Here is a 24,750-nt window from a genome sequence, read left to right on the forward strand (position 1 = left end):
CTTCTAAGTGCTCAATAAATGACTATTATTGTTATTCTTTGGCATGATCCTAATGTACTTGTTCTGAGATTTCTAAGGACAAAGAAGTCAGTTGTCCACACACAATGCACCAAGAGAGATATGGAGGAGAGAATGTGCAAAGGAAGGATTTTCTTTGCATCCCAGAAGAAGATAAATTTTAGGATTGAATTTAAAACTAAGTTTGGGAATGAATGTTCCCTTGCAACTATTGGCGACTCTGACCTACTGATTCCTCTTTTGGATGCAAATAGCTTTTTGGTATTTTTCTTTAAAAAAGAACCAGTCATGGATGCACAAATGATTATTTTAGCCTTCTAAATTTGTTTTGTTTAGAAATGATCTGGTTTTCAAATAATATTATAAAAAGAGTTTTCCCATGGATTGGGTGCCTTTTCAATACCAAAAGAGAATGTTATTGGAAATGGATAATTGTCATGAAAACCATCAACCTATTTTGATCAGTTTCTTCCCTCCTCTCTGATCTAGGCTTCCACACTTGCTGCCTAAACATCTAGAGCGTGTGGCCCTCCATGAGGGCAACTCAAAGCTATGCAAAGCTGGTTAGATCTCCAGAAGTGACCCATGTTCCTGTTTTCCCCAACTCCTCTCCCTCCAACTACAAAGCTTACTCAAAGCTCAGGGAGACTAAATACTTGACTAAATTTGTCAATTTGTGGAGGGGTTTGCCTACAAAAATGTTTCTTTCCCTTAAAATGTTTTAGTTGCTGTCTTCTGGTTAGTTAAATAAAAACTTGAATTAAAAATGTATGGATACACCCATCATATAGTTGAGTGTAGTCTCTGGACAGTTTATAAGTGTTAAATTAGATATTTGAAAATACATAAACATCTAAGTATATGCTTTGCTTAATAATTTGTGTCCTTAGATCCTTTACATTCATTTTTTGTGTTCATGTTTATTTATGTGACCTTGTAGCAACATGTATCAAATGAAGCACACCTGTTATGTCTGGGAAAATGAATACAAATCTCTGATTATTGGTTGCATAATCATTTGTTCATTTGTGTAACTGCATACATATTTAATTACAGATATCGAATGAAAGAGAGAGGGCTAAAATGCAGCAATTTAATGTTATCATGGGAATTCAATTTATTTTATTATACTTAAATTTATGGTTAACTGTAGTTTTGCTTATACATTACACTGGTTACCCATTTTAGGGGCATATCTACAGTGGAAAAAAGCCGTCCACTGCTGAGAACCTCTTGTTAAATCCGGATTGCATAAACTTAGAGCAATGTGTTACATAATAAGACAATTTACAATCATCATGATAACAGAGGCTGTTTTCTGGAAAGAAAAGATAGCAATATCTGTAAAACTGCACCTGCAAGGAGGCTATAATTTCTGTGTGGCTGTGACAGACAATGTGAATCATGGATTATTACCATTTTTTAAGGGCTCTATGCATTTCCCATTATTTATTGTAGCTCCTATAGGACTTACCCCAGTATACTCACATGGATTGAGATAGATATATATTCAGACACACGGATATGTATATAGTTATATATTTATACACATATATTATACATCCATTATGCTTGTAATTTATGGCAAAAAAATAAATAAGCTGAATGGGTAAAACCTTGAAAAACACCCAAATTTAGACAAAAAGAAACTTTACGTCTGCCTGTTAAACTTAGGACTCAATCTCTAGAAGGTTTCTCAAAGCTGCTGACCAGATTTTAAAGGAGAAACCTCCATCTCGTTAATGAACCATAGCCCTCTGGTATATGAGCACCCAGTGGCCTCATTTGTCATTTTGCTCTGGGCTTTGCTGATCTGCATCCAGCCCCTAGTGCCCATGGATGTGACTGATTCTAGCAAAGTCAAATGGAGCTCTTTCTTTGCACTTTCCCTTTGTCATCACAAACTGTTTATAAGCCCAATTCTCTTGGTGCCAAATGATTCCCTGCTGCAAATAAATCACTTCTATGAAATATTTATAGTTCTACCTATTAGATATCTAATAATTGTACATGGCAACAGGCAAGGCAAAAATTAAGTGTGTCAGGTTTGATTTCTCTCTCTTTTTTCTCTTATGTGATAACTTTGACTATTCTCAGACATCTCTAGTCCCAGTACCCTTTCTGCAAAGGTTACCTGTTGCCACAATAATGCTAAATAACAAGCAACTATATAACCTCAGTAACATAATTAGCATTTATTGCTCACTCTGGAGTCAGTTGGGAATTGGGATTCTGCTGATCTTGGCTGGGCTTGCTAAAGTTGCCTCAGCTGGGGCAATTGACTTTGCGAGGTGTCTCTCATCTTCTGGCATATGAATCCAGGCATGTTCTTATGATGGCAGAGATGAAAGAGGGAGGGCGAACTCACTTGTGAAGCACTTTTCAAATCTTGCATCATGTTGCTAAGATCATATTGGCCAAAGCAAATCATTTGGGTGAGTCAGCATGGAGGACATTGCCAAATTACATGGTAGAAGGCACAGATATAGAAAGGGATAAAAAGTTGGAGTCATGCTTTTGTTGTATTATACCTTTCTTGCCACAGAACTACTGCTCAGAAACAAATCCAAGCAACATTTACACTGAACTTCAATGATGATTTTGTGCAAAGCTAACAATTTGAGACTAACATTTTAAACATGTTTTGAAAAGAAATGGGGCTCTGTGGCGGAGTAAAGATGGCCACAACCTCTCTGTCACTTCCACCATTGAGAAGAGGGGTCAGTTCCTCTATCCCCTTAAATCTGTGGTGGGCCACTGGCTATATGACTAATAGAACACAGTGGAAGTGACTCTTTGCCTCTTCTGGGACCAGCCTTTCAGAGGGCTGGAAGCTTCTATGTTCTCTCTCATGGAATTTTTATTTTTGTGATAGCCTCTTTCAGAACACACTTGCCATCAGATAAAAGACCACATGTGGGCTCTCTAGTCAAAAGGTACCTTTAATCACCAGCCATGGGAGGTTGATGGTTCAGCCTAGTGGGGCTCCAGGTAACAGCAGGCTCAGCCAACATCATCTCAACCTGCCCAACTCAGCTTAGAGTTGTGAAAGATAATAAAATTGTTTGTTTAAGCCAATAATATTTGGGATGGTTTGCTACGCAGCCATAGATAACTGAAATGCTCCAAAAGTGACATTCTAGGCATTAGATCAGGGTGAAAGAGGGAGGTATTTTTCATTTGTAGGTTTTTCTAGTGCCTTTTAAAAGATGATGACCTATTTTACCTAAACTTATAGCCAACTTTGCAAATAGTTCTCTGAAAAGGTAAATGCACTATATCAAGGATGCCGACATGCAAGCTGAGAATCACATAAACCTTGCAAGTATCTTGGCTACTGTAGGTTTTGCCACATCAGCACCTTGGGCTCCATTTTTTATTCTTGACTCCAGAGAGCATTGCAGAATGCTCTTCAGAGCAGGAAAGAGAGGCTACCTTTTCTCTTCACACACACACACACACACACGCACACGCACACACACACGCACACGCACACACATGCTCATTATTATTATTTTAAAAACTTAGATGTGCTTTTTCTGCTGCCGATTTCATTCTTCAGTGACACCCAGGATGGTTCAGAGCCCTTTGTCTCACTCATCCTTTGATGAATACCAATCTCTGCCTGTGACACTGGATTTAATTTTGAAAGAGATTTGCTGTCATGGATGAGAAATCACATTGTATCTTTCCTGGACAAAGAGCATCTTCATTTGAATTGCTACCTGCTATGAGTTCTCCAGACTTTTCTCATACTTGTTGCAGATTGTTGGAAGCTGACCATACTACCATTCGACTCAGATAATTCTCCCATCTAGCTGCAAATTCTTATCTTGTTACTCTCCTCACCCCCAGCTTTATTGAGATATAATTGACAAATATAATTGTACATATTTAAAGTGTACAATGTGCTGATTTGATATATGTACACATCATGAAATATTTACCATAATCCAGTTGACTAGTATATTCATCACCTCACATAGTTGCCTTTTTTTGGTGTGTTGAGAATGTTTTAAGATCTACTCTCTTAGCAAATATCAAGTATACAATACAGTATTAAGTATAATCACAATGCTGTACATTAAATCCTCAGAACTTGTTCATCTTACAAGTGAAAGTGTACCCTTTGAACAACTTTTCTCCATTTCCCCTATGCCCTAGCAACCACTGTTCTACTCTGTTTCTGAGTCTGACTTAAAAAAAAAATTCCACATGTAAGTGATACTATACAATATTTCTCTTCCTCTGTTTAGCTTGTTTCACTTAACACAGTGCCTTTCAGTTTTATTCATGTCAAAAATAGCAGGATTTCTTTTTTTTTGAGGCTGAATAATACACACACACACACACACACACACACACACACACACACACACACACACCATACCACTTTCTTTAATAATTCATCCATTGAAAGACATTTAGGTTGCTTCCATGTCTTGGATATTGTAAATAATGCAGTGACAATGGGGATACAGATATCTCTTCAAGGCACTGATTTCATTTCCTTTGGACATATATCTAGAAGTAGGATTGCTGGTTCATATAATAGTTTTATTTAAAAAATTTCCCTCCATTTTAAAACTCCAATGCTTCTTTGCCTCCCTTTGTGTTTGGTACCACTAACTCTGAAGCCCCAGTAGCTTGGTTTCTGCAGAGAACAAGGCTATGGTGTCTGGCAGGAGTCAGGGCCAGGCCAATCCATGCCTGGGTGAAATAGGAGAAAGGATCTATCTTACAGATAGTCTGTCCAGGCAAGGTTAATTAAAGTAGAAGTTCACAGTTGTCTCCTGTATGGCCTGTGCCTCTGAACGGTGACCCTTTCAGAGATCCTGTGAAGCAAAATGACACAATTCTCATTGGTATTGTGACCTTTACAGACTCTCAAATTACAATTTTATAATTTCTCCTGCTTTGCTAAGTCACACATCACTCCAACTCTGTCTTTCCAAAATTAATGTGATTGTTTTGCCTGCCGAAATCTCCCCATTCTCTTTGTGGATTAAAATATTTTTTGAAAATTTCCTTTGTTGTATTTTATTTGGATTTTAGTAGTAGGAGGAGAGACACATTGTCAATAGTTCATGTTTAACCAGAACTCTTTCTTTGAATTTGAACTGATTCAGGATCTAGCAATATTATGACGGTAATTTAGTTATCTTTCAAAAAACTGCAGTGGAGAGTTCTATTTTTAATTTCTTGAGGAACCTCATACTGTTTTCTATAATATCTATAATACTTTATATTCCCACCAATAGTGTACAAGGGTCCCCTTTTCTCCACATCCTTGCCAACATTTATTTTTTATTTTTTTGTTAATAGCCATTCTAACAGGTAAGAGGGGATATCTCACTGTGACTCCTAACAGATAAACCACCAAAAGACCAGGAGCTAGAGGCAAACTGCTAGCCTGGTGTGCGAAGACAGCTCTGGGCTCAGGCTCATGAAACATTTTACTACCTAACTGTGTCATGCCTGTAAGTCTTTTCAGCTTCTCTATATCTCAATTTAGATTAGCGATATTTATTCTAATTTATTAAGGCCCCTTCCAGTTATACAATTCTCATGTTTTATAGGGGACCTGGGGACCCTGACATTGACTTTTGGAAACTTCTTTAAGAGTTATTTTCATGATGTAGGCAGTGTGGGGTGTCATAAGGAACATGTCCCTTAGGAGAAAATGAGCATGCCTGCCATGCTTCAGATCCTTACCCTTAGCTTTCTTTGCTTATTTTTCATGTTTAGTTTGAAAATGAGATCCATGGTCTTATAGTACTTTTTTGATTCACTTCTTTGGTTATTTGTTGAAGCAAACCAAAGAGAGAATTTAGGCTAATGTGCAGTAAAGAGAGACAGATGACAAAAATACTACTTTCACTTCAGCCAATGCATTGAAAACCCAATTCTTCTCTTCGTGTTGGGGAGGGGTCTCCCAAGTTTTTTCTGATATGGAAAACTGAGACCATTGTCCCTTTCCCCACCACACACACTTCTCCATTTCCGAGCTGTGGAGAATATAGCCCATACATAACTCCTAAGGTAGTTCTGTGATTATCATATCCTGGCTTAGACCCATTCCCTCAGGAGGTGGTAGTGGGTGCTAGACTCTATGTATAAGCTGAGGGGAGCATACCAGATGGCTGTATCAAGGTCATGTTACCTCTTATTTCTGTGATAAAGCTGTGAAATGATTAATAATGCACTAAAATGATGAGCATTATGTTAGAAATTTGGAAAGGTATATTCACATACTGATGGCAATCCTAGCAATGACTTGAACACACTCAACCACTTTTCAAGGGCTATGGGGTCAGCAAAAGCATAATGCTTATTTTGCATAGAAATATTTTTTCTTATTTTTAAAATTTATCAATTTTAATGGCAATTTAATCATACTTATTTACAGTTAACTTATCAAAATGTTGTTTTGCAAGAGGGATTCGAGGTTCGAGAAGTTTTTTTGAGTTTTTTACAAGCTTTATAAGGACTTTTCTTTTTTCTCATAAACAGGAAATCATCTATCACTGAGAGAAAACAAACTTGACCCCCAAAATATTCAAGTTTGATTAGAAACTTAGAAGTCTTGAACACCAGGAATATTCTGAGGTGAAATGGATTTTCCTATGTGTTTTTTTCCCCTAGAAATTTATAGGAAAAGAGCTGAGGATTTCAGCAGAATACTTTCTATTTTTCTAAAATTAGTGAATATCCTGAAATGTAGCATACAAATTAGAAATGTCATCCCTATTTTTCTTTTTCACATCACTTACTTTTGACACATTTTTCAATAGTATATTTCTGCATAAAATTTGGGTGAAGTACAAAATCACATCATAAGCAAAGATTTAATTTAATGTCAAGTATTTTAGTAGCATTAATGTTATATTAAATAAATAAATACACATTGTGCAAAGAAGAGTAATCATTTAGAAGAAAACTGTAGTCTAACTTTTCCAATATTTTGTCTATACTGACTGTGTCTCTACAGGTAAAGTGAAGTGAGCAGGTGATTGGTTTATTTGTAGATATCTATATAGTTTTTTCTTTCAAGAGGTTGGATCAATTCTCACAAAACATTTAAATACTGAAGAAATCATTGTTTTGATGATCTAAATTAGTATATATACTTTTATATAATCATATACATTAGGCTTATATGCTTTACTTATATACTCTCTTTATGCTTATTACTTTATTTACTTATAAAAGTAACTGCACATAATATACTTTTAGGCACTAAATATTTTACTTATATACTTTTTATTTACCTTATACTTATCATTTTACCTTACGTTCATATGCTTTACTTATATATTCTTATAGAGTCTAGATTAGTACTTATGTTAGAATTCATTTTTACTTTGTATAGGCTGTGACTATATGTATTTTGTCATCCTTCTGACATCAGTTTATTTCCCCTTGAAAATAAAGATCAATGAATTGATTGCAAAAATGTCTATCCAACTTTAGTACTAGAAAAGTTGAAATGAGTAAAATGGACTGACCATTCAACCAAGAACTCATTACTCAGTCTGTGGTCTTTGCAGTAGTTGGAGAAACAGGAATTGACCTAAGGGATTCCATTAATGGTTGCCAGAGAGGCATCTCTATAGACTGAGGCTCTGTCAATAGGGCCAAATGCAGAATGGGGAGTTTCTCTATGTCACTTTCTGAAACACTGGAATACATGATATAAATTGTTCTTTTGCAAACCTGTCATTTTCTCTCCTGAAATGTGTGTGTGTGTGTGTGTGTGTGTGTGTGTGTGTGTTTTGGTAGGAGAAATAGGTCTTCTAGTTCACCACCACCTAACTAAGCTTTATGATCCTTCTAGAATGAATCTACCACTGTCATTTTAAATATAGGTAAGATTAGTTTTATAAATAATATGAAAATAGAAGTCATTCATCATTTGAATTTTTCTCACTACCTACATGTAAAAAGTTGGAAGTGTCTAAAAAGTGTTTTCAACAACATATTACACATTAATAATTCTTGTTTTATTACTAATATTTTATTACAGTAAAAAAATATGTATAACTGGCAGAAACATCTTTTGGAGAAATGAGTAGATAAAAAAATGAACCACAAAATAAAATTTATCAATGCCATAATCACAGCCAATGAAGTAACTGACTAGAAACTTCCCCAGATTCATATCCTTTCCAGCTGTTCAGAGGAACTTTATCAGATCTGCCCTGAAGAGCAGTAAAGAAACTTGGTGGCAAAACACAACACAAATAATTGCTCATCCTGTGTGAAATGCCTTCCATCCGCTTTGGGAAAACTTCCTTTGGCAGGAAGAAGCCAGGCAGCATGGAATAAAAGGGTAAGTGGTTTCTGCCAAGCAAGTACCTAAGAGCCAGCCGGCTACCAGGCATTCATGGGCGGAGACCTAGATTTGAATGGCAAAAGCTAAAGGAAAAACAAGAATTGTACCAGCTTCAGAAACCAGCACTTAATGGCCTCACCAAGGAGGCTGTAGGGGAATTCAGCATATAAACAAAGATAAACAAACTTAAAAACAGGCTTTATAGGACCAGTGTAGTGCGTTAGCTGTTATGGGGTTTCCGCTGGTGCCCAAGGATGCATCATTGTGGGTGGTTTTGGCTCTTGGAAAAGTGTAGGGCTGAGATGGGCTTAGCTGGGGTGGTGCAGGTAAGTTGCTAGACTTTTATATGGAGATCGAGCTCTTTTTATGATCCATTTGAAAACTGGGCCAGAGTGTGTCCTCTGTACACAGGGCACATTCATTTTCATTCTGAATTTGACTTAATCAATTCGCATCATCAGCTACTTAGTAATTATATAGCATTTCTTTTGTGGAATAATTCAGAGGACACATATAACATAGTTACAAACTCTGCATCATAGTGGATATCTTCAAAAAGTATGATCCATTCATCCATGCATACATAAGTGAAATTCACCTTTGAATGTTCATGTTATGTTATTTCTCTCTTCCTTTTTATTTTTAAAATTAAAATATTTTGAAAAATGACATGGATTCTACGTGAGAAGAATGCCTCTATACAGGTTCGCAGGAAGTGAGAGTCTTCCTGGTGAATTTTGGTTTGGAGTTTTTGTCATACAAATCTTTATTTAGGTTTTGTTAAGATTTGTAATTACAGTAAAGAATCAGAATTACTCTCTTTTTATTTTTGTTGTTGCTGTTGAATTTGAAAAACAAAAATCCACAAGCTTCTTCTCCCCTCTCCCTACAAACCTGAACAAAATTCAAACACCCATCGTACTTTTGTTTCATCTTTAAAGGGCTTTTACTCAAAGGAGACAGAGAACTTGGACTTCTCTATTCCTTCCCCTGGAATACATTTGGCTTTGTTCTTTGCAGCATAGGCAATTTCGTTTAAAGAGACTTCAGTTTAACATGTAACTAATAGTTTGCCATTTCCCAAGGGCTTTCCTGGGGACCCTTTCTATATCTGTTTTATATTATAGTGCTCCCTTGCTAAATATTTCCAGATCATATAGATTTAGATAAGACAAGTTCCAGAACTTAGAGTATTTTTTATTTTGACATTTACAGTATTTATTAGTGTAATGAAAATAATACTTTGACAAGTCCCCAAGTAATAAATGGCAATATTCTCAACCTCTGAGTAGTTTAGAGTAACTTTCAGTGGCTTATGACCACCTGATATCCAACTATTCACCTTCAGAGGTGTTAGCAAATTTGAAATACCTTGGGATCAGTCTTTTTTGACTTCTTTCCCATGATGGTAATTTTATTTCCCCCTAGTCCCTCTGGGTGGTCAGTGAACTTTGCATATCTTGTTCCTTGATCTGTGAGAATTAAAGAGTTAGGAAAAGATGAACTAAAACTCTGGGCAAATCACATTCTTTGTGCCTGAGCATGGGGCATGCTGGGAGTCATGGTGTATCAGGAGGGCAGCCATTACCACCCAAACAAATGTGTTAACTAGAGGGCAGTATGGGTAACTGTGAGTATCAGGAGATGTGACTGAAACATAACTTCAGCTGGAAACTAATTAGTACAAATGGATGTTTTCAAGGAACAGACTTCAGTGAGGAGAGTTGTTGGGCTTTATTCATTCTCCTTTTCTTCTTTCTCTACAGATCTTTGCCTTTTATATGGAATTTACCTCATTTCACCTTAGAACATAGTAATATGTTATGATCTACTGGGAATATATGTCTCTATGCTCTACTGGGACCATAGTTTTTCTCATTGTTTAATCTCCCTAGCTCTTAGCATAGTGCTTTCCATAAATATTTTCCAAATTGTATCAAAGGTCTAAATCTCACAGAACTCCTGGTAGTTAAGATAATGCTAGCTGCTTGTAACTAATAAACCACCAAATTTCACTGGCTTTTCCCAAGAAAAGTTTACTTGTTATTCAAGTAGTAGTCTAGTATGAGTGTGCCAGGTCAGTGGCAGCTTCCTCCATGTGGTGATTCAAGGACTCAGGCTTTTTCTGTCTTATGGCCCTGCCTCCTTAGGCCCTCAGAATTCAGCCAGAAATAGGGGAAGAGACTGTGGAAAGGGGACATCTGTGCCTTAATTGCTTTGCTTGGAAGTGACATGCATCAATTTCACTCATATTCTACTGGGGAGAACTAGTCACATGATCTCACCTAGATGCAAGGGCATCTGGGAGGAGAAGTCCCTGGTAGGCTGCTACTTCTCTGTGAAGAAGGGGGAAGGGGGAACTATAGGAGAAGGAGCACACAAATCTGTAGGCTTACTGTCTCTACCATCTTTGCCATAAGGTGAACACCTTAAAGAATGACAGATATCATACAAAATTAGATCTGAAAATACTTTAGAGCAGGGATCCCCAACACTCAGGCTATGGACCGGTACTGGTCCATGACCTTTTAGGAATTGGGCTGCACAGCAGGAGGTGAGTGATGGGCAAGCAAGAGAAACTTCATCTGTATTTGCGGCTGCTCCCCAGCACTAGTATTACCTCCTCAGCTCCACCTCAGATCATCAGGCATTAGATTCTCATAGGAGCACCAGTCCCTGGTGCCAGCAGGGGACTGCTGCTTTAGAGCAATTGTAACCCCTCTCTTCCTTTTGCAGTTGAGGAGATATGTACTTAAAGAGGTAAAGAGGATTTTCTAGATCCATACAGTTAGTCAATGGCAGAGTTGGGACTAGAACCTAGATCTTTTGACTTCCAGTTATTCCTGCAGCACTATGTCCAATCAAAGTGCTTGTGATTTTTGCACTGTTCATGTATATTTATACATCAGGTGTTGGAGAGCAGCGAATGGGGAGTGTTTTCATGGAAAGTTGGAATTGTGTCAAGTTTCCTTTTAGTGTCTTTAATTCAGTTCCCACTTTCTTTTCCTAGTCTTTTACCTTTAACTTACAGAAGTCCCCTCTCCTTATGATAACCAAAAATAGTAGTAAATTGGCTAGATTTGGAGGTGAGTGAAAAATGGGAGCATGGTCTAGGTCAAAGACATGACCAAAGTGACTGATGTTGCTGGTGGAGTGATTCTAGTACTGTAGGGTCAGAGAGGCATGTTTCAATTCAAAAGAATGTATGTCTAAAATCTCCTAGTGGTCAACATGAATCTCCTCTTCAATTTTTTTTTAAAGGTTCACTAGAAGGTTCTTGTTAAAATATACTTCTAGAAATTATTTGGATAATATACACACATCCAAACATATCTCATGTGCATCAGTAATGAGAAGAGTCTTGAAGGAATAAAAGAGGAGGCAGAGAAGTTTTGAGAGGGAAGAAGAAGCTGAAAAGTTTTAGGGGTTGGGGTACTTTGGGGAGGGCAAACTGGAGTGGAGCACTATATTAGTGGTAAAAGGAAAATATTCATCAGTTTTGAGAACAGTTGGTAACTGGAAGATGGTGGGGAGAAAGGGCATGAACTGGGAAGGTGGGGAGCATCAGAGAAATTTATTCTCTCCCCTTCTTTATAATATAATCACTGGGGTGACCGTCATCATCACACAGCAGAGTCTTGAGTTCTAGACCTGGCTCTATAGTCAATCCTCGAATACCATAGGGGCATTGACTTAACCTTTTTGGGCTTCAGAATCTGCACTTATAAAATAGGAGGAAGGATTACTAGATCATTAGTTTTCTAACTATGTTATCTGGGGACTTGTGGGTCTGTGGATGTGCTTCAAGGGTATCACTTAACAGAAGTCTGCAAGTAGCAAATAAGTGGTTCTGCCAGGCCCCACCACCTCAACTTCAACCAAATTAATTCTGTACTATCTGTTTTATATTAAATTTCTGCAGAAACATTTTGTTTGAAGGAAAGATTCTGTGTCTGAAAGGAAATTTTAAAAAGTATTCTGCGTAGACAATTTCTTAGGTTTCTTTTAGTTCTGACATTTTGGGAATCTGTGATTGGTGTCCAAAACCTTCAAGTGTTGGGGGCTGGGTACAGGTGAAATAATAACCTCCCATGTTTCCTGTCTTTAGGAGGTTGTAACTGAAGATCAACAGATAACTAGCTGGGATTTGAACAACTACTTCATAGGACACATTATCAAATGCACAAGAAAGATTCATTTATTGAATCTTTGTTTTAGGTATTTGATATAGTTGAATATTTAGGTTCTCTAACAATTTGATTAGATGGATACTGTTATTACTATTACCATTTTAAAAATGAAGAGACAAAGGTTCAGAGAAATAGAGTAATTAGCTTGAAAGAGCAGGGCTAGGATTCAAAATCAACTCTGACTCCAGAGTCCATATTCTTCTAGGTCCTAATTTTCCGACCTGAGCATTTCTTCCTGTGTCTCTGGGCTGTTCTGCATATTTCTCCTGCCTTGTTAGCCCCCAGGTGGCTCTTCCACAGTGAGACTTTCTCTCCTGAGTAGGTGTAACAGTCCTGTGGCTGTCAAGGTGGTTTCGGTTCCCACCTGGGCTACAAATCCCTCATTAGGAATAGTAATGTGCCCTGGGCAGTCTGCCTGGTGAATGACCCATCACTTGCAAGCTCATCAAAATTGCAGAGTTCCTGAGGGACAGAGGACACAGTTCGCATGGCACAAGGCAAAGAACTAGGCTGTCGTAAGCATACCACCCTGATTATTCCATTGTAAAGTGTGGTAAGATTCTGGTTGTAGGCAGATAAAAGTCACTTAAAAAGATGAAAACTTTAAGTCTAATAACAGCCATATGTTGAAAGGTACCTGGATTTTTCTCAAAGCCTATCTTGCTTATGCTGGCCCTTGGACTAGCATAACCTGATGATGAATTCCAGATGTTGAACTACGGAGTGCTTCAGGGCCTTATACCCTGTAGTTCTGAGTGAATAAATGTATTTTTTTCCCCGCGATTAAAAAGCTAAACAGCGGGTCAAGCTTACCTAGGCATGCAAAAGGGTATTTATATTTTTGATCAGGTGAAATGCAACTGGGGACTGTAAATAACACAGATTGATGTAATATGATTGACTCTACAAGTCTGAGTGTCTCAAAAGACCAACTCTAGACTTCCCTTTTCCCATTCTCCTCTTCCCTTCTTTCTCCTCTCTGCCCCCTACTCTCTCTCTCTCTCTCTCTCTCCCTCTCTCTCTCTCTCTCTCTCTCTCTCTCTCTCTTTCTCTTTCTCTCTCTCTCTCCTGTTTCTCCTTCACTTTCTTCTTAAATATCCATTTGAAAGCAAAAGCCTTAGTGGATCATTCTTTCTGTTATTGGCAAGGAACCTAGAGCATCAGAGTGATAGGATTGTTTTCACACATCAGAAGAGAATCTGCGGCATTAGAGTTTATTAGAAGGTCTTGTGGGAAGTATTTCAATATAGAGCACAATCTAAATTCCTATAGAAGTCTGGAGCCCACACCTTGGAGATCAAGAGCTTTTCTTAATAACGTTTTTCTGATTATATTTTTGGGAGGTAGTCGCAGTGGGAGGACTTTTCCTATGGCTGCTTATTTCTGAGAGCAGAGGAGCTCCAATAGAGGGATATTCCTGGCCTCCTGCCTCACCGGTTGGAGAGCTTTGGGAAAGGAACAGGGCAGAGTGTCCTAACCAGATGAGCCTTCTGTCTGGGAGGTGTTGGATATATCTGTTACCTTGCTTGTGGATATGGTATCGTGGTGTTTTTACATGTCCAATCTTATCAAATTGTACATATTAAATATATGCTGCTCTTTGTGGAAAAAAAATGATGGAATAAAGGAGAAAATTATTAGAAGAAAATCTCACCAAAGGGCACAACCACCTTTGCCTGTCTTTGTCCACAATTCAACCTCACGCCCCATTTTTGATTTTGTTTTTCTTAGCTCCTAGAAACTAGAGTTTTGATTGTTCCATTTTATTCATTTGTTCATTCATTCAACCACAAACCTTCAGTACTGTGCTAAATGAATAAATTGGGAAACACAAATGATACATGGGTGGGCCCTTTCCTTGTGTGCCATAGATAAGAAAGATATATAAGGCAAGAATTGCCATAGAGAATGTTAAGTTTTCTAGTAGGGGAATGTCATATGCACCATGGCAGAGAGAAGGAAAAAAAGAAAATATATGAATAGGAGGATTGTGCAATATGATTATGATTTAACCAGATGAACCCGGGGCAGGAGGAAATGCACAGTAAAAAAAAAAAAAGTATTATGGAGAGAAATGGCATATATAATAGGTAAAGTGAGGAAACAATGATTAATTGAAGTGTTTGCAGGGGAGATGAGCACTTTGACATTCTATACTTACCCCATTATAGCTTTATCAATCATATCCATCATAACTTCTTATTTAATTGTCTAGTTACCCCACCAGACAGCAAGTCCTTTGGGGGCAGACATTATGTCTCTTTTAGCGCTGTATGAACACAGCATCAAGCACAGTGCTTGGCACTACTTACCAAATGCCTGGATGAAGGAGGAGGGTGAGGATAGGATGTAGCAGGTGTAATTACTAGATGGTTTCCACAACAGGCCAGTTATACCATAACCTCTGTCACTTAATTATGGAAATCAGTCACCCTCTCAGACTCAGATCTAGCATAATTTCTTGGTGGCTGCTGTCTTTCTCTTATCGGTTGCCGCATGGGCCACCCTGCTGCTCTCTCTAGGGTCATCTTGTTCAGTTGATTTGGTTCCTGCCAGAATCACTCTGGCCCTTGAGAGGAAGTCTCTGTCTGGTCAAGGCTTCTTTCCCCCTCTAATTACCCTTCCTGGAGCCCACCTGAGTTATGACAACACTAACTTTTTGTAGGGGACTTAATACATTAAACATTATTGTATACATGATATCATTGCTCTCATTCTACTTCATAGTATTTACCAAATATCTATCATTATAAAACTATGTTATCAGAAGTTTCATATGTGCTAGAACATGAGCTTTGTGAGGACAAGGAAAGCTGACTTTTCCCTTCCTGGGTTTCTAGTGCCTGATGTGCTCAATAATGTTCACACTTATAGAGCAAATGAACGTGAGTTTATTGTCTGTTGCACATATTATGGTAGTTATAAATGTGCTCTTTTCGTGTCTGTTTCTATGGATAGCTTTTGAGCTTTTTGAGGGTATGACTTTCTTTGTGCCTCAGGAACATAGGGTAATACTGGATTCTATTGGACTTGATATTGAGGGACTATGCGTTTTATTTTTATACCTTCTTTGAATCTGGTATCTCTTGCTCTCTCCAAGCAGTCTCCATGTTTTCCAAACACTAGATTGTGATACTGTGATCCTACAGCTCTCAAGGCTCACAGAACTTTGGGCCACACCCCCTTTTTTGTAGATGGTTGATGTCAGTCCCAGCATGAGGCAATCTCTTAATTCCAGCTGCTGATCACTGAGGTTTTTCCTGGTCGTGTGCCCTCTAATATATAATTAATGACACCTCTCAGCAGTTCACATTTTCAGAAGGCTTTCTAGGCATGATCTCACCTCCAAGCTGTGATGCCTCACTGCTGAGGGGCTCCATGTGGCCCTGAGGGAGGTCTCTCAGTCCAGCCAGCCTGCAGATCTGGTGTTCAGTAATGTTATGAGCTTGGGGAGTGCCTGAATCCAACCACTTATTCCCACCCTGCACCCCCCTTTCCCACTGAAGTTTTGACCTATAAAATATATGCACACTGATTTCAAATGGAAACTGAAGTATATACTGACCGGAGTTCCAATAACCTAAAACTCTCCAAATACTGAATATTATAAGGGTGACCAACTGTCTGGTTTGCCCAGGACTGGAGGATTTCCTGGGAAGTGAAACAAATTGCTAAAACCAGAATGGTGCTGAAAAAAGTAGGATGGTTGGTCACCTAATCTCAAAAGAGATTTAGATTGGAGAATGCAGTGGGTCCTTGAATTGAAGAAAGCTGCATAAAGATAGTAGGTTGCAACTGAAGGTGGTTTTGATAATCCCTTGAACCTGAAATTGGTGTTCAAAATAAGGACAGTCTTATAGATTGACTGTGCCCCTAAAAAACTGTATAGTTGGCTATCTCTTTTTATTGGCCTAAATTGTTTGCATCTTAGGAAGCATTGAAATCAGGAATTGAATACATATCAGAAAATTAATCTCTTAGTTTGGGTTCTTTGCCTTTGGTGAGATGCTTATTTGGCAAGTGTGGAGAGGTCGGGTTGTCATATGCTTTGTGAGTCTTTCAGGTCCCTCTGCATGGGGGCAGCAGCATCTGGTTGGCTGAGCAAGGACATTGATTTTTACTTGGAGTGTGTGTTTACTAGGGGAGACTTTCTGGAGAGCCTGATGGAGGTTATGGGTGTTTGGCCAAAGCCCCTTCAAGTGGACTGTTGTCTTGCACAACAGAAGAAGTACCAGCCACATAGATTGCTCTGTGACATTGCCCTGGGTTGTACAGCAGTGGCCCTGCCAAGTCACTCCTAGTCCTCTGCAGAAGAGAATCACTTGCCAAAATGTGGCATCACTTCTGCCATATTGTGGCTCTTTGCTTCTCTGGACAATTTCCAGGCCTGGCTGTGATGGAAAAAGTGAACTATAGTTTGACTTAGCAGGGTCTTTCTGACCTCCTAGAGGACAGTTGAGTTGTTTGTAATGGTTGTCATTTCAAAACTTGGAGCTTCATCTGACTGGGAAGAACACAAGAATTATGGCCTTGACAACTTAATGATAATTAATACCCCTTTCCTAACTAGAGTGATGGGGTAGCCATCAGACTATGCCTGCCTTGCAGACCACCCATCACAGGACGGTTATTGACCAAAGACCTTAGCTCTGAAATTCATCTGTACATTTGTGCCAAGGCCATTATTCCCATGTGCTCCACCTAGCCAGTGGCTGGGTATGTCAAGGAAATTGAGGCAGGCTCAATTCTAGAAGACATGATGACCAACCGTGTTCCTGAGCTCCCTGACTTCCTTGCCAAACCATCCTTAGGCTGTTCAGTAGTCTTGGAAGCTTCCACCTATCCTCCATCCCTAGAGTTGCCTGGCTCTCCCAGCCTTATCCAGCTTCTCCCCATTTCTTCATTTAAAGTTATTTCCCCTAATATAGTCCTTGCACATGTAATCCCATCTTGGTGTCTGCTTCTCAGTGGGCCAGACCAACAGAGATGACCATGTAACTTATATTTCAAACAGAGATACTTTAGGAATGAAAAAAAAATGTTTAAATTAACTGTAGTAAACCAGGGCTGGCCTGTTTGGAGAGATCCTGGTTGCTTTGACTGAGATTCCTAAAGACATGCGAGTTGATAGCTGGTACTTGTAGCTTGCAAATATAAAGAGTGAGAATTTAACCCATTTAATTTCAGAAAATGATCAATTAGTTTAGCTAACATTTATAGAGTGACTCTTGTGTGCCAGGAAAGAGAGTAGGCATTGAAAGATGAATAAATTAATCTCTGCCCTCAGGTAGCCTATGGACTTGATAATTTTACTGAAGTGTGATTCTTGTAAGGTAAAGAGTTGGCAATGGGACTAACAGCTGTAGAAAGACAGGAACCAGTTCCACCTAATAATTCCTACTACCTTCCTAGAGATAGTGTTGGCACATGGGAAGGGGCCTGGGCAAGTTTTGAAAGGCCTAGTTAGGCCAGTGGAGGAATGAGAGAAATAGCCAGAGATAAAAGCAAGGGATGTGAGACTTCATTCAGGCTCTCGATAAATTACTATGAATCCCTAGCACTTTTTTTTTCTTTTTAATTAGCAAGAAAGCAGGTTCCCTCTTCTGACCCCTATACATAGTGGAGTGACAGCTCTGTAATGCACACAGTGATTAGACTCAAGATTTATTTTCTGCAGAATTCCCGTCATATTTACATGTGTATCAAATCAAAACAATGGTGTAATTATGTGTCCTCCAAGACAGTTGCAGTTAGTGTAGTGTAAAAAGTGTAGTGTAGTGTAGTGTAGTGTAGCACAGTGTAGTGTAAAAAGAAATGAACAAAAAACACTTGAATAAACAGATTCCTGGTTTACACTCTAGCCTTTTCCTTGGCCTCCATGATGCTTGACAAAAATTGAGTCAAAAGTGATGGCTGGGCTAAGATGAGGCCAACGATATTTCACTCAATCAAGCTGAGACCTCAGGGAATGGAAAGGCATTTAGCTCTAAGCTCAGCCATGGTGCTGCAGCAATTCAAGAGCCCATGCACCTCAAGGAGCTTCTCCTTCTTCCCTCCTCCTTCTTTCCACATGATTCAGTTTCATGCATTTGCAATCGTGAGACAAAAGAATGTTCCGAATGCCAGGCCCCCATCCTGAAGCACCCTTTGTTAGCCCTGGGGAGGAAGCCCACCAGGCTTTTGCATTCCTCCAGACACAGGCAGCCAGTGCTGATATCTGAGGTATGGAAACAGACTCTTTGTTTTCAACTTTTAACCCCAATGAGTAGGAAATCTCTTGAACTTAAAAAAAAAAAGGTTTCATGCCTTTAGAAAGAATGTTAAAAAAAAAGGCAAAATCTTCTTGAAGTCCAAGGTTTATTTTTCTGTGCTGCAAGAAAGATCATAGCATTGGCCTCTACAACTATAGCCAGGTGAAAAAGTCCTGGAAACCATCTCAGCGGAGCATACTTTCCTTACCCATGGGGCGAAAAGCAGCAAGTATCTTAGAAAACCTCAAAGCCCATTTGCATGCTTGCTGGGCACCATCATGGCTTGCCACTTATTGTGTCATAGACTGCACTTTCCATTATTGTTGGCATTGGTTGCCACCTGAGAAAGTTCTGAATGGATATGGCCCCTGGTGTCTGGGGCTTGAGCCTACAGTGTCACAATTAGGCAGTTTCATCTAAGAATGCAGTGACTCAGTGACTCTGGGATGTGCCTTGGTAGTGATGGGGGCTTAAAAGGTAGTATTTTTTGTTCTTTAATCGGAGCTGTGATCCAAAGATACCTTAAGTTATTTTCCTAGCTTATGTTAGGAACCTACATTAAAATGAAATAACACCATACTGTCACGACTGCACTTTAATTTCATTTGAATGGGTCGTCACAACACCAGAGGGTTGTGGACTCTCCCTAAGAAGTTGTAGAGGCAGAAGCCATAGATAAGTGGGGATGTGAATGAGAAATAAGAAAATAGAGACAGGAAGTGTATATTGCTCCTTCAAATTTTTTTTCCAGCTAATGGAAGGAACTCCAAAAGGCAGACAATAGAGGGGGAAATAGAAGAAAGTGCTATTTTTTTCTTTTAGAAAAGGGGAATAATGGTGGAAACCTTACCTTTTTTTCTCTTTCTTTCCCTTCTCTTCCCTTTCCCCCCTCTCTCCTTTCCAGTTAGCCAACCAACCTCTTGTCTTCTAAAGAAAATAGTTTCTACTAAGTAATGCCTTTTGTTTATCAAGTTGAGTCATGGGTCTAAGAATTCATGATTGGAGAATCCAGGAGAGAGCTAAATTGTTGGAGATAAGTAAAGGAGCTGAGAATGGGGAATTTACAGGAGGTAGTGAAGACTAAAGATAGCAAGGTTGGGAAATCTGCATGGGAAAAATGTCAAGAGGAAATAAACTGGGTCTAAACTGAGACTTTGGAGGGAAACAAATTGATTTATTCTGGATTGTTATGAAATTTCACTGGGTGATGTGTGACATCACTTTCTTCATATTCCTCTAAGATTTTCAGCAAAAATTTTCACTGATTGTTAATGCTTGGTAGCATGGGATTTGTTTTTAGAGGCTGCAGTACCAAATCCTTCCCCAGGCAAGAGCAAAGGATGCTCATTGTATTCCATAGGATGCTTTTGGCTGCACATAACAGGAAAACCAATAAATGGTGACCAAACCGAAAGATAATTGTTTATTTAATAAGAACTTTGGAGGAGGGTGGTTCCAGAGCTGGTTGAACACTTCTAGTGCACCTTGATGCTGGCTTAGCATATCTGGAATTCTCTTGGTCTGCCCCCCATGATTGGTTATAAGATGACTGTATAGTTCTGGTCAACAAGCACTCAAAATGAGGGCAAAATGGGCCCCTGTCTTCTTGTTAGAGAGGAAGATTCTTTTACAAATGCCTTCCAGCAGTGTTCCTATGCTTCCCACTGGCAAGAAGTGGGTCACATGACTCCTCTAGCTGCAAAGGAGACTTAGAAAGCAACTGTCCAGGTTTTCTCAGGCTCTATAGTGGGAATGGGCAGGAGAGAAAGGTGCTTAGGAATGACAGTTGTGTAGTCACTGCTGTGTACTATGTGTGTACAGATATTTGCAGGCACTGTAAGTCCTTAGAGGAGAGACTTACACAAAAAGAGCTATTCAAGATTTCCACCGCATTTTTCATAAGAATGGATTTTTATTTTCTCATTTTCCAATGTCTGCTTCCCTTACAGGGTTGCCTGTGAAGTTTTAAGAGACATCTATATTTATTCTGGTACTTACAAAGTGATTAAACTTTAGAAAATTCCTCACTTTCTTTTCCTGATAGAATATATATCACCTAACTGGAAGGAGACACAGCTAATTTATCAGTTAACCTCAGACTTCAGTGAGACACATAACTCTTGTAGTCTATCTGCTGCTGCTGGGTAAGTGTAAATATTTCTGTCAGTAACCTCTCTATTGGCCTGTTCCCAGCTTTTATGCAGGCGACACGAAAGCACACATCCACTCCCATCTTCTGAGTGTTTCCTTGAGCTTGATAAGCACATCTCTTGGTAAAAAGCCACTAATCTACCTTGGATTACATTGTTCAGTATTATTTATGGGTGTGTCTGGTCCATAGTCCTTAGAAGCATGGGAGAAGAACTGTGTTTAGAGGAATTTGAAGAGGGAGGTGTCACCTTTGCTAGAAAGTCTCCCTCTGGTTCAGTCAGTCTCATCTTACTCTGAGCATGATGGAGGGCACAGGAAGGCACTGCTCATGCTCTATGTCTCCTTTGGGCCCCCACTTGGCTGGTGCAAAGGAAAAACTACCAATCTGTCTTTGAGCTAAACACTGTTGTTCAGAGGAGCCATCCAGGTGCACACAATGGGGTCATGTGTGCTGGGGCTGATTCTCAGTGCCTTAAGGATGAACAACATCACCTTATACCCACATGCCATGTTGGGAGAGACGAGTAACCATGGAAATAAGAAACAGCCCTGAAAATACTTTGAACTTTTAGAGAATATCTACCCCCAAATGAAACTGCATTAAATGGGAATAGACTGGGTAAATGTAACCAGAAAATTTATTATTTTTCTACTATGCCTGGTAATGGGGGCTTTTGAGTAGGCTCAGTTCAGATGTAGAAAAACAAAAGAAGAACATTCTGTTTTTCTTTTTGGAAAGGTAGTGTGTGAATTTCAGACCCTTACTCAGGTATACCAATTAGAACAAAATAATTGAGGCACTTTTTTATAATGGTGATGAATTCTGGCTCCTAAATTTGTTCTGGATGACTTCCCTGCCTAAAGGAATGACTGAACAGTGGGTATTTTTCTCAGGGAACTAGTAAACTGGAGGAAGAGAGATTTGGGTCCCCTGGGCCTCTCTGGACCCCTCCTGTCAAATGAGGTGAGTCTTGACTGTGCTGGGTATGGACAGGCCTAAGCTTATTGTATCAGAAGATGATTTGGGGATTGCGGAGGAATCACACAGGTCCTCAGAGAAAACAGATCAGAAGATGACAATGGCAATGCCATGAATTCAGTTTTGCACACATGAAAAGAACCACCATGGGTAAAGTTGGTATGTGAACAAGTCCTGAGACAGGAAGTGTCCCTTTTTCGAGAAACTCCATGCCCCACTTCCTCCTGGCAGCCACAGCACTTGGATGTGGAGCTGCTGTTCTTGAGCAGTCATTGTAGCTGGTTTGGTTCCTGAGTGGAAATCCCAGTGAGGTGGCTGAATGTGCTACTTTTAGCTTCACAAACATTCTCTCAGAGGGTACATAGCCCTTCATCCACATGCTCTAGGGGTCTAGTGACAAAAAAAAAAAAAAGACATTTTCTTGGAGCATGGCCAACTTATTGCTTAACACTTTGGGCATACTGTGACGTCAGACTCAACACCGAAGCCTTCAAAGGGGTAAAGCCACTCCCGGGAAACCTGGGAGTCCAGGAAAGATGCGATCAGTTCTAGGAATTTTGGGGGAGAGGCTGGGCTTGAAGACAGGGCTTGCATTTCTGACCTCTGGTGGGAAAGAATTCAGCACCTTCTGTTAACTCCTAGAGGAGGCCAGGAAGATATCCCATCTACATCTGCTTTTGCAGTGTAGACCCTTCCACCACTCAACAGAACTCTAGAAATGTGGTGCTGGCTGCCTGCTTAGGCTGTAGCAGCTGGGAGGAGGGCAGGTTGGGGGCTGCAGCTCTTCTAGCACAGCAGGATTGGATCTGTTCTTTGGTGTGTGCCTGGTTATGATTTGCTTCCTTCAGTATCAGATCATGAGCTGCATTGACAGAAAATAAGAAACTACCAGCAGAAAGTGTCTTGTCTGGCTCTTTTCCAGACTTTGCCCTTGTGAAGCCAGTGGGGCTCTGATATCTGCTGTTTTGTGGATTAGAAGAAGGAAAGTCAAGGCACATCCTGCCCTGTTACAGAAAGAATTTAAGGCCATTTGGAAAGTCGCTAACAACCAAACAAAATGGCACATGACTTGCCATGTAGGGAGAAAGGAGGCACAAAGCAAAATACTGATAGGAGTCAGAAATGAAGGGAGTCATGACATTCTCAGTTTCTTTATTAGGTGCTATTAAAATGGTGAGAATAATTGCATTTGCCTCGAAGAGTTGTAGCAAGAATGGAGTGAGTTTAGATGAGAAGTGCTTAACATGATACCACCACATGTGAACATTCCATACATGTTAGCCATTGTTGTGGTCATGGTTGTTATTATTTCCATTGTGAGGCACTTCTAGGTGGCAGTCATACTTCATGTTTAAGGACATGGGCTTTGCAGTCTGTTGAATGGAGACTTGAGCCTAATTCTGGATTTACTGTCTCTGTGATCACATACAGAGTAGGTGACCTCTTAAAGCTTTGATTTTCATACCTTTTACATGGTGATAATACTACTGACCTCATAGTAGGAGAATGAAAGAAATGGGAAAGCCATGCTATATTGTCATCTTGGGCTGCCATAACAAAGTACCATAGACTGGGTGGCTTAAACAACAGCATTTTATTTCTCATAGTTCTGGAGGCTGGAAGTCCAAGATCAAGGTGCTGGCAAAGTAGGTTTTATTCTAAGACCTCTTCTTTTGACTTGTAGGTGATCACCTCTCACTATGTGCTCAGGTTTCCTCTTCTCTGAGTGTGGGAGAGAGAAAAATAGATCAAGCTCTCTGTCGTCTCTTTGTAGAAGGATACTAACCCTATTAGGGTACCACTCTTATGACCTCACATAACTTTAATTACTTCCTTAGAGGCCTATCTCTAAATAAGTCGCACTAGGCTTAGACCTTCAAATATATGAATTTTGGGGGGACACAAACATTCAGCCCATAACACATACCTGCCAAGCAGTGATGTCCAGATCATCTAGGTGCTTCTAAAGACTCAGACCTGGTTTTTATTTACTTGATGAACCACTGCGTGCAAAGCATGGGATTGAGCCCTGTGGTTAGTGTATGAAACAGTGGTATAAAAAACCAAAAACATCCAGGAAAACACAATGGAGAAAGAAGTGTGGGTTGCTGATGAGGGAGCTAAGTGCTGAGAGGGAGCCTCGAGGTTCTGAACCTGCACAGAAGTCCTGGATTTCAGTGGTAAGATGGCGCACCAGCAGGGCTGAGCCTCATTTGGGATATACCAATGTGGTTGTTTTGGTTGTTAAATGTGAAAAGGTTTCAATCCTGGTTGATAATTTGTCCAGGGCCTAGCCTAGCCCTTTGCTGAGTGCTATCTGGTTGATTGGTTGGTTTGGAAGTGTTTTGAATATCATGTCTGTGTGAGAGCACACTCAGAAGAGATTCAGATCAAGGGGCCCTGGGGCAGAAATGAGATATGGGAGTGGCCTGTCAGGCTTTTTTGCATTTAGTCTTTTATTTTTTTGTTTAAATTAGTTTCTGCTTGTGTAAAAACAGAACTATATGGAATATTTTGTTTATGTTTGCATACAATATTTAATAAACTCTCAATCTCTAAGATTGTAAAATAAAATAAATGTGAGTGATAAATAAATAAATAAAATTATTAGGCTGAAGGCAGGGGTTCAGGACCCACATTCAGGGCCTGCCACTCTTAACCCATTTAAAGGCTTGGAAGCCAATGGAATTGCAGGCTGCATGGAGACCCAAAGTCATTATCATTGAGTAAGTAATAGATGTAGGGCTTTCTGATTCTTCTAGTGGTGTGGAGGATGGTTCTTGACACTCTCTGGGACTTTATTGTGGATTGAATGTGTCTCTGTAA

The sequence above is a fragment of the Rousettus aegyptiacus genome, unplaced genomic scaffold (genome assembly GCF_014176215.1).
Source record: "Rousettus aegyptiacus isolate mRouAeg1 unplaced genomic scaffold, mRouAeg1.p scaffold_m13_p_15, whole genome shotgun sequence".
In the NCBI taxonomy this organism is placed as follows: Eukaryota; Metazoa; Chordata; class Mammalia; order Chiroptera; family Pteropodidae; genus Rousettus; species Rousettus aegyptiacus.